This window comes from Felis catus, chromosome D4 (genome assembly GCF_018350175.1).
Source record: "Felis catus isolate Fca126 chromosome D4, F.catus_Fca126_mat1.0, whole genome shotgun sequence".
NCBI lineage: Eukaryota > Metazoa > Chordata > Mammalia > Carnivora > Felidae > Felis > Felis catus.
The window spans coordinates 79,067,016-79,075,750 of record NC_058380.1 but is presented as its reverse complement, the minus strand read 5'-3'; positions in this window follow the sequence as shown (position 1 = coordinate 79,075,750).

Sequence of the window (8,735 nt, the reverse complement as noted above, 5' to 3'; positions counted from 1 at the left end):
TAGGGATGGACAGCTGAGCAGACCCAACGTCCTGGGTCCCTGGGGAACCGTGTGCATCACAGCTGCTGTGTTACTCCTACCCTGTGGGGCCCTGGGACACGCACTGTGGGTCATTCGTGGGAGGGAGAAACCACCTGCTATTTTATTTCAGCCCCTGCACTTTGGGGATCTCTTTGTAACAGCAGCTTCATGTGGACCCCAATACAGGCCAGCCTGCTTTTCGTGCCCTCTCTGCCATGACTGCCTTTTGCTTACTCTAATACCCAGCTACACTAGCACACTACTATTTCTGCCATTTCTCTAACATCGGCTTCCCCTCCACCCCCCCCCCCCCCCCCCCCCCCCCCCCGCCACCAGGCCTTGGCTCAGGCTGCTTCTACAAGATGAGGGAACGTCCCCTCACTACACATGCTAACCTCTAAAGAGGATTGTTTAGTGAAAAGCACGCAGACATTGAAATCAGGCAGGACTCGCTTTGAATCTTGCCACTGGCACTTTCACCGGTGACTCGGAGCAGGTCCTTTCAACATCCTGAATCTCAGTTTTCCCATCTGCAAAATGGGGCTAGTGATACCTACCGATCTCGTGTGTGTATGTTTACGATGTTTGTAAGGTGTATAATGACTGGCGTTTTGTGTGCGCACCGTGCTTCGTTCTCAGAGAAAGTCGGAGGTGACTATTTTGTCACCTGGCTGACAAGTCCCGGCCCGAATGCCATTCACTCCAGAGTTTTCCAAACTTCTCTCATGATACAGATCTCGGGATGCTTGTTAAATGTATGGCTTCCGCAGCTCACGTTCCAGCCCCTTACCTACAGATCAGGCACGGGCCATCGCTGATGGATTTGTGTTTCGCAAGAACCCCAAACGATTCCTATCATCGGGGACGTGGGAGGAACACTGACCCTTTTTGCTCAGCCAGAAGCTGCTGCCTCTTTCTCCTTTGATTTAGCTGCAAACTCCTTGTACTCTTCTGTTTAATCCTTTCCCACTTTGCATTATTGTTATTTTTGCAATGTACACGTCTTTATCTCCACTAATAATAGCCAACACTTCTGGAGCGCTCGTCAGCTGCGATATAAAGTACTTTACATACATTATCGTCCCTAAGCCCCTATCTACCCTCTCATCAGCTGCTGCTGAAGAACCTAATAGCTACTTTATATTGTGCCTTTAAAATGTGCCAGGCATACAGCTGGGTACCTCTCATCATTATCTCCTCTGTTTCTCACAGCAGCCCACTGGGGCAGGAATCAGGATCCCTACTTCACCGGAGAGGTAGGTGGTTCAGAGAGGCAAAGCAACTTGTCCAACGATGCCCAGCCTGAGGGGGCAGAGGAAGAGAAGAGGAGCTGTTCAAAAGCAGATGGAGAGAGCGGGCTTAATCTTCCCACTCCTGCAGGGAGAACACAGCTTCTACAAGCTGACACCACTCCCGATGACTTCACAGACCATCCCCACCCAGAGGCGCCAACCAAACAGCCAGGATTTACTGCCTGCCTTCTTGACTGCTGCAGGTGCAGACAGCTGCAGCACCCATCTGGGCACCAGGGGGGAGGCGGAGGAGAGGGGAAGGCAGCCCTCACACATTCTTTGTTGATCCTCGCCAGATTTAGGGGAAAAGATCAGAAGGGTCTCTCTCTCAGGGCGTGGAGTCAGGATCACCCCCCACTGGAAGTTGGGGATGCCTTTAGGGGCCCGGATATATACGGGGATTGTTCTTCTGACCGTAACGATTTCTAGCGAACAGAGCATTTAGGAGGCGCATATGGACTGACCCCATAAAAGGATACATTTGGTGCAAATTATTCCCTCAAGGAATGCAGGAGAAGAGTTACCCATCATTCCCTTTTCAGTTAAGGAGAACGAGTAAAAGAAAAAACAAACAACCCCTCCCCCTCGAAACAAATCCGTGTTTCAAGCCACAAGTCCACCTGAAGGGCGGCCGCGGGCTCCGAACCCCATTTGACAAAATGAGACCTCGACTCTCTACACTCCACCCTCCTGGACATCAGGCCCCCAAATGGAGGTTTGAGCCTTCAACCGGCCCCTGACGCCCAGGGAACCAGCTTTTCCTCTGAGGGAGGCCAAACGCTGCAGGATTATTCCTTACTGTAAAGAAATGCAATCTACAACCGTCAGTCAGCGTCTGCAGAATGTGGAATTTAGGAACCTTGTCAGTCCTGGATGAGGGAAGAGAATAATTGATCTGCGGCAACCTTTCAAGAAACACTTCACATCCTGGAAGATACTCATCATTTACATATGAACCGGCACTTGGGAGCTGCTGAGCACTTGATCGCCTATCCTCCTTCTGAGCCACCCGGAAGTCTAGGAGAGCGGATTAGGAGAGAGCCCCAGAGAGGTTAGGCACCTTGGCCAGCGTCTCACAGAGACAAGCGTTCATTTCTCCGTTTGCTGGCCAGGCTGTCCCTCTAAACCGATCACCCTCAGAGTTCTGTTTGCTTGACTGAAAACCCCCATTTCTCACAGGAATATTTTCCCCTGCCTTCAATCATCGCTGATGTGGGGTAGAAATGCAGCTCTGTTAAAGAATGATCCTATCAAATGCCGGAGCCGAAATCTAGCAGGAGATGAAGTGTTTCTGGTTGAGAGCCCTTGTTCTTTCGAGCTAGTGTCGAGTGTAAGAGGCTTCTTGTACCATAATCAGGGAAAGGAAGTCTCAAAGAGATGCCTCCGAGGTGACCAAGCTCCAGACTCTTCTGATAACTGGAGTCACCAGGTAGAATCACTGGCTTCTCGACAGGCAGCTCACGTTCGAGTCAAACAGATGGTAGGTATGTTTGGAAATAGATCTTTCCAGGATTTTCCCTGCAACCAGATCCTAAGAGCCAAGCAGACAGCTGAGTCATTATCTCATCTACTTGGCCTGCGTAGACTGCCAATCTGGGCAGCTCAGGATTAGGATCCAAGTCATGTCTGACGGACCAGCGGGCCAAGAAAATCTGGAAGACACAGGGCATCACGGATGATGAGGTTAGCTGTGTCAGGACACTTCCGACCTGGGGACGGCGAGCGTTCAAGGTGGCGAGTTCCTGTCGTGCTACAGGCGTTTCACCTCTTGGTCTGTTTTGTTGGTCTGACGGATGGGGAGAAACGGCAGGGCGAGCCGCGTGATCAGCTCGAGATGGCGTTACGGAGATTCGAGGATCTGCCGTCACGTCGCCTCCTGTTTCCTGTTTTCATTTATCCATCACGATTCTGCTTCACCCAAAACAGAAGCAGCCTAGCTTTCTCCCTGACCCGCTGCATTTCGCTGAAAAGGCTCTTCCTTGGGCTACCGGCATTCCAGAGCATCTCCGATACCTGGACAGGAACAGTGCCCCGAAATAGTCTTTTTCATAAAACGACAGAGCAGGAAAGGCCCTTCCAAAACGATCTCAGCATTTCGTCGGTAAGGCCTTCAGTCTCAGCGTCCCCAGGATCTGGTGTAATTATTCATTGCGCCCCCTTTTGCTCTCACAAGTGTCCCACTGACAAGGACGTGTGGATGCAGAGACGGTTACGTGTCCCGCTTGGGTCACACAGAGGCTGGTGATGGAGCTGGGGTGGGAGCCAGGCCTAGGCTCTGACCACCGCTCCCTTCCTTAGGTATTCATTTATTTGCACCTTGCCTCGTTCCGGAGAGGGTTTCTGGCAGTCACTCCCCCACAAAGTTTAATACCTTGTCGTTACCATTTACCACCTACGAATCATAGGCGTTTAGAGCTTCCCCTCATAAAACCAACTTGGAAATGTGGTACGCTTGTATATCAGGAACCTACATTAATTCTAACCTCTCTGGGGGATTTAAAAGTTCTTCCGGAGAAGTCATTCTTTATCCTGGAGTTTTACAATGACTTTGGTCAGAAGCCATAATGCTCTGAGCAGTATTCCTGTTGTCGGAAGGTGCTTCGGAGGCGTCTGGAACACCAATGAGGAGCAAGGATAGGGAAGCAGAATTTTCCCTGGGTAAATATCAGCTTTATCATTTATTAGGTGTGCTACCTGGAGCAAGTTTCATTGCCTCTGCAGGCCTCAACTTTGTTATCTGCAAAACGGAGCATCTGATAATAGTTGCCATTTATTAGTAGGTGCCTGGTTGTAGAAATGAAACATTTTATAAGCATTACCTCTTAATCCTTAAAATGACCCAACAAGAAAAAAAAAATTTAAAAAAAGGGGGGGGATGCCTGGGTGGCTCAGTCGGTTGGGCCTCTGACTTCGGCTCAGGTCATGATCTCATGGTTTACGGGTTCAAGCCCCGCATCGGGCTCTGTGCTGACAGCTCGGAGCCTGAAGCCTGCTTCGGATTCTGTGTCCCCCTCTCTCTCTGCTCCTCCCCCCTCATGCTCTGTCTCTCTCTCTCTCCTTCAAAAAGAAATAAACGTAAAAAAAATTTTTTTTTAATGACCCAAGAAGATAAACACCATTATGATCCCTGGTTTATAAACAAGGAAACTGAGGCCCAGACTGCTTAAGGAACTTGCTCAAAGTCACACAGCAAGAAAGCAGCAGAGCTGGGATTTAGATCCAGGCCGTGTACGTCTAGAGCCATCGACGTTGACTATCACCCATAAGGTTACTCTGACAATTGGCTGAAATGACACCAGCAATAGTCATGACTAGTGTTTATTGAGCACTTACTACGTACCTGGCACTATGCTAATCACTTAATATTCATTAACCCATTCAATCCTCACACGAAATCTGAGATAACTACCTCCTAGTGTATAATAGGTACTCAATATGTAGAAATTTCTTAGCTCTCGCCCTACATTTTCAGTGCATAGAGGGGATAACTGAGCCCCGGAGTGGGCAAGTGATTGAATTTCCTGAAACCACGGAGCACGCACTCAAAGCTGAGATCAGAAGCCACGTCTTCTCCATCAGGGGTGACGCTGCTCTCTCAGGACCAGCTGGGAGCTGGCGTCAGTGGGGGATGGGTGGCAGAGGGGCCCTCGGAGGGAGTGTGGCCCTCCTTGCAGCCTTCTTTGGCTCCTATCGCCCTTCCCAGGCTGGTCTCATGGCTACTCTTGTACCCCTCTTTTTCTGGTCACTCGTGCCGCTCAGAAGTCCCCAGGCCGACCATGCGCTGCCCCGTGTCCGGTGTCAGCACTCTGTGCTCTCAGCCCAGAATGCCTTCCTGCTGTTGTTGACGTGGGGAATCCTCATTCTTCCTTCTAGAATCAACATGTCCGCGAAACCTTTTCTGACCCATTCGTTGCTGCTCTGACCTTCCCATCCCAGGCAAAAGGAATACCTCCTTCGTCCAGCTCTGTTGTCCACATATCACTTAGAGCAAAGTGACTGAGCTGCGTTTGAGTCCGGCTCTATCCCATCAGGGAGATCGTTTAACTTCTCCTTGACTCAGTTTTCTCATCCCTATAAAGGGGACACCAGCAGTGCCTTCCTCCCATGGTTGTTATGGAAACACCGTGTCAGGTGCCTGGGACGTAGCAAGTGTGCAACAGGGAGGAGAGACGGTTGCTTCTCTCTGTGCCCATGACCAGACGGTCAACACGTTCGTGGTAGAGAATATGCCTTTCCCAGCTTGTCCTCGGTGTTTAATATCATGCCAACCTCACACGTGGAAGCTCTCTGCAAAGGAGGAATATGAATTTAATTTCCACCCAGGAGTGTCTGTACCTCAGCTGCTAATGGAGGGGGGAGAGAAGTCCTGGGGTTGACACAGAAAATCTTTCTCGGGGGAAACCAAATAGATGATAATCGTGTATTCACTTCTTCATTCCCTTATTCAGTACATCCTCATTGAGTGTCTACTATGTGCCTGGGGGGTTAGTAGTGGTGAACGAGACAGACAAGGGCTTGGGGCACCTGGGTGGCTCAGTTGGTTACACTTTGGACTCTTGATTTCAGCTCAGGTCACCATCTCATAGTTTGCAAGATCAAGTCCACAGTGTGGAGCCTGCTTGGGATTCTTTCCTCTCTCTGCCCCTGTCTCCCACTCTCTCTCTCTCTCTATCTGTCTCAAAATAAATAAACTTTAGAAAAAGATAAGGTCTTACTCCTCCTTTACCTTATGCTTTATCCAGAGAAAGCAGACATAAACATCCATATGTCACTTAGCCAAAGTGGAGCCACTTACTCCAAAATGTAATGACTTAAAATGACGTCCGTTTGTTTAGCTCATAATTCTCTGAGTTGGCCGGGCACCTCTGGTCTAGGCGTGACCAGCTGACCTCTGCTGGGCCCGCTCACGCCTCTGCGCCCACTTGGCCTGTTGGCTGGCAGCTGGGTGATCTCGGATGGCACACGCACACGTCAGGTGATCTGCACGATGCTGGCTTGGGGAGTCGGGGCGACTCCACACGTGTCACCTTCGCGCAGGTTAGCCCGGGTTTCTTCACGCCACGATCACGTGATCCCCGAAGCTGCAAGAAAGACCAAGCCCCGGGGCACAGGTACCTTTCAAATCTCTGCATCACGTTCGCCCTTGTCCTATTGGCCAGAGAAGGTCTTGTGGCTAAACCATGCGTCCGTGGGGCCGGGGACTCTCTGGATATAGGAAGGGGAAGAATTTGTGCTTGTGTTTGCAGCCGTACTGATAACATCATCAGGAATATTCCCTAGAACCTGTCACCTCTCTCCATCGTCACCACCGCCAACACTGGGGCCTAAGTTGCCACTCTTCTTGCCCGGTTCCTGCGGCTTCTTCTGCTTTGATCCGGTCTGTCTCCTACTCAGTGGCCAGAGCAAATTTCACATCACAGGTTACTCTTCCTTTTAAAACCCTCAACGGTTCCCTCTTGTTCAGAGGGAACAGGGCTCTTGGGGCCTTACCGGGGCTACAAGAAGACCCAGCATGACCTCACCCTTGCCTGCGTCACTCGGCTCACGGCCCCTCCTCTGTCACTCGCAGAGGATCTCAGAATGCTGGTGTCCTTCCAGGTCCCCCCAAAACACTGGGGCTCCCTCTGGCCCCAGGGCTTCGCTCATGCTGTTCCTACCTCCTGGAAGACGTCCCGCTCCTCCCCACTTGGATGACCCCGTCATCATGCTTTAGGTCCTAGACCTAATGTCACCCCCTCAGGGAATGTCCCCCGATCCCCGATTCGATGAAGTCCTGGTTACATGCTTTCCTAGGAATGCACGCTTTTCACCCACGGCACCTGCCCCAGCTTATCATTATGAACGTGGGTGGCTGTTTCGTCCCGTCGGTCCCCTTCACCAGGCGTTAAGCCCCCGGGGAGACACAGCGTCTGTTGAGCTGGCCGCGGTATCCCCGGCACCCAGTGCGGGATCAGGCACACAGAAGGTGCTCACTTAATGACCATTTAATGAGGAGCGCTTAGGCGCCTCCCACCTCGCCGTTCTCATTCCCCTCTCCCCTCTGCTCTGTGCTCGTGTGGAATTTGTCAGCAAGAGAGCCGAGAATTTGTCCTGAATTTTAAATAACATTTGATTCCAAAATGGGGAGATTTAGCAGACAAAGCGCTTTCCTTCATCTTTTTTTTTTTTTTTTTCTTTTCCTTTTTTTAAACTCAGGCTGAGATACCGCTCACCCTCTGGGGACGTTTCTGCCCCCCCCCCCCCCACAAAATGGGCACTGTGAACTACTCTCTTGGAAATCTCGTGAAAAGGGCAGGGTATTGGAATTTGAGACAAAGGGAAGAAAAATGAGCCGGCTTGTAAAGTCGGCCGGCATCGTAATGAGCGAGATTATTCTGGGAAATGCAGGAGTCGGCTGTAAAGGCCCCGGTAAGAGGCAGTTTATAACCAGCCTTGGGTCAGGCACACACAGACACGGCCACACGGTCAGCCTCCCCGTGCCAGCCGTGTTCACGAGCCTCACTCCCCGCGGCTGGGGGGCCTTGTCTGATGGCAGAAGGGCAGGAGGACCAGGTCTTGAGCTGAGGTTCCTTGGAATCCCCTGGTGTCACCAAATTCAAGAACTGGGCTCTAGTTTTCCTGTCGCTTAGATCCTTCCGATCTCCGGGCCAACCTTGCGAATGACACGGAGAGTAGCTCAGGGGTGCCCGTGCCTGCCGGACTGAGCCCGGGGACCTGGGTTCGAGTCTGAGCACAGCTGTGGACACGCGGTGCCCACGTGGGCGTGCCTACCCCCTGACCTTGGCTTCTTCGCTTTGAATACCACTTACTTACTGCCTTTACGTGCCTATTTATCGACTCTTTGCGCAGTGACCAGAGTTGACGCTTGAATAAAGCAGGAGTTGGGGACACCAACCCTCCACGCGGTCAAAGATTCACATATAATTTTTGACACCCCCCCAAAACTTAACGACTAATAGCCTACCGTTGACAGAAAGCCTTACCAGTAACGTAAACAGCCGATTGATACGTATTTTGTTTGTTGTATGTATTATGTGCTGTATTCTTCTAATGAATTAAGCCAGGGAAAAGGAGATGTTGTTAAGAAACTCGTAAGGAAGAGAAGATGCATGTGAGTACTGGATGGTGTTTATGGAAAAAAATCTGCGTGTCAGTGGACCCGCACAGTTCAAACCTACGCTTGCACAAGGGTCAGCTGCATATGTTGGTGTTGTGAACTGAATATCTGTGTCCCACCAAAATTCACATGTTGAAAGCCTGACCCCACCCCCCCCAGCCCCGTGTGCTTGTGTTTGGAGATGGGGCCTCTGAGGAAGTAATTAAGGTTAAACGAGGTCATATGAGCGGGGACCCGATCCAATAGGATTAGTGTCCTTACAAGAAGAAACACCAGAGGGCTCATTCCCTCCCTTCCTAGAGAAG